This window comes from Propithecus coquereli, unplaced genomic scaffold, assembly GCF_000956105.1.
Source record: "Propithecus coquereli isolate 6110/MARCELLA unplaced genomic scaffold, Pcoq_1.0 Scaffold213, whole genome shotgun sequence".
Lineage (NCBI taxonomy): Eukaryota > Metazoa > Chordata > Mammalia > Primates > Indriidae > Propithecus > Propithecus coquereli.
In genome coordinates, this window is record NW_012146412.1 from 1,012,730 (window position 1) to 1,015,275 (window position 2,546).

At 36.6% G+C, this 2,546-nt stretch overlaps 1 protein-coding gene across 1 annotated transcript in view; it reads right to left on the minus strand.

The window, feature by feature from the left end:
- Positions 1-2,546, minus strand: part of UBE2K (ubiquitin-conjugating enzyme E2K) — an 87,449-nt gene that overhangs the window by 5,568 nt on the left and 79,335 nt on the right. The gene's annotated exons all lie outside the window — the stretch shown is intronic.

Consider the following 2,546-nt stretch of genomic DNA (forward strand, 5'->3'; position numbering starts at 1 on the left):
AGGCGTGAGCCACCGCGCCCGGCCTCTGGGGATATTTTAATGGGTATGTCAAGTGATTCTGATACACACTAATGTTTGAGAAATACTGTTAATTACAGCTTAAGCTAATCAAGAAAGATTGTTCTACACCAATGAGATTAAGTCAATACAACATCCAAAGGTCTATATTTTATATATTAGAGAAAAATAACACTATAAATGGTTCTTTATCAAAAATGCTCTTAGAATCAAAATTTTTATTGATCAATTTATCCTTTTACAGAGCTATAGGAATAGGAAAAAAATTGGTAAGGATGCTTAAAAATTAGGTGGAATGCTAAACTAGCATTTAAAAGAGAGTAAGATTTTTAAAGCTTTTCAAAAGGCTATGTAGTTTTATGTAACGGAAATTTCTAATGCTGAAATGGGGCTGCGAAAATAAAAATTGTTTTTCTAGACCAAGGCCCTAAATTTCATAAGACCTTACACAACTTATTTTCAACCAACAGTTGTAACATCTTTAATACGGACAATATTCTTTTAGGGCAGAAGTCAAAACAAAAAGCCAAATTCAATCCTCCAATGTTCATTTTTATCTATCCGCTATGACAATAACAATGGGGAAATGCTTTCTCTATTAAGAGTGCCCTACTCTAATTTATTTGATAGTTTGTGAATTTCAAAGAGAACGTTTAAAGGCACATATACATTAAAAGCTGCCTAGATGATGTATCTGCATAAAGCTAACAAACCATGAAAAACAAAAAAAGGGATAAAAAGACAAAATATAACGAATGGAATATATTAATACAATTAAATTCCATAGCATTAAACAAAATCTTAAGTCATACAATTTTTAATTAATAAAATTATTTAAGGAAATTTACCTGAATAGTGAAGATAAATTTTCACTCAAAGGAAGTATTTCATACTAAAACAATTAAACTCACAATAATTATTTTAACTTGCAATAAAAACATGAAAGCACGTAAAAGTATCTATTAATAAAACTTATAAACCTGGGTAAGTGCTTCATACCATCACATAGGTAGCCAAATATATACCTCAATGAAGCAATGAACACTCTTCTATACAAGTGTTAAATCTCTCAAAAGAATGAAGTTGGCTAAGTGCAGTGGCCTGTAATCCCAGCACTTTGGGAGGCTGAGGCAAGAGGTTCACTTGAGCCAAGGAGTTTGGAGGCTGCAATGAGCTATGAACACGTGACTATACTCCAGCCTGGGTGACAGAGTGAGACCCCATCTCTTAAAAAAAAGAAAAAATATTGACAGCTCTCGCATGTAGTTAAAAAAAAAAAGAAAAAAGAAAAAAGGAAGTTGGGTGAGGAGGGCCCTGGGCAGACGTGCAGTGTGCTTGTATTAAAAAAAAAAAAATGAAGTTGGATCCTTATATAAAAATTAACTAAAAAAATGAATCGAAGACCTAAATGTAAGAGCTAAAACACTAGAAGACAACATACAGGTAAAGTGCTTCATGACATTAGATTTGACAATGATTTCTTGGATACAAGATCAAAAGTATAGGAAATAAAAGAAAAAATAAGGAAAATTGCATCACACTACATCAAAGTTAATAATTTCTGTGCAAGCTGGTGTGGTGGCATGCACACCTGTAGTCCTGGCTACTCAGGAGGCTTTGGTGGGAGGATTGCTTAAGGCAGGAGTTTGAGGCCAGCTTGGGGAGAGTGAGATCCTTTCTTTTAAAAAGCTCCTGTGCAAAGGACATAATCAATAGGGTGAAAATGCAACCCAAAGAATGGCAGAAAATATTTGCGAATCATGTATCTGATAAAGGATTAGTATCTATTAATAGAGTATATAAAAAACTGCTACAACTCACAAACAACAAAACCCAACTAAAAAATGGACAAGGGGCCAGGCACAGTGGCTCATGCCTATAATCTTCGCACTTTGGAAGGCTGAGGTGGATTACTTAAGGCCGGGAATTTGAGACCAGCCTGAATGCTATAGCAAGGCCCTCTCTCTACAAAGAATTAGCCAAGTGAGAGGGTGCACACCTGTGGTCCCAGCTACTCAGGAGGCTGAGGCAGGAAGATTGCTTGAGCTCAAGAGTTTGAGGCTGCAATGAGCTACGATGATGCCACTGCACTATATAGCCCACTGCCTGGGCTATAGAGAGAGACCATGTCTGACGAAAAAAAAAAAGGATCAAGGGACCTGAACAGACGTTTCTTCAAAAAAGATATACAAAGGGCCAATAAGCATATGAAAAGATGCTCAACATCACTTATCATTAGGGAAACACGAACCAAACCACAATGAAATAAAGCCTCACATCCATTAGGATGGCTACTATCAAAAAAAAAAAAAAAATTGTTAAGCAGCATTATTCACAATTGCCAAAAGGTGGAAGCAACCGAAGTTTCCATTGAAAGATGGATGGGGCTGGGCGTGCTAGTGGCTCACGCCTATAATCCTAGCACTCTGGGAAGCCGAGGCGGGCGGATTGTTTGAGCTCAGGAGTTCGAGACCAGCTTGAGCAAGAGCGAGACCCAAAAAAAACAGAAAGAAATGATCTGGACAATT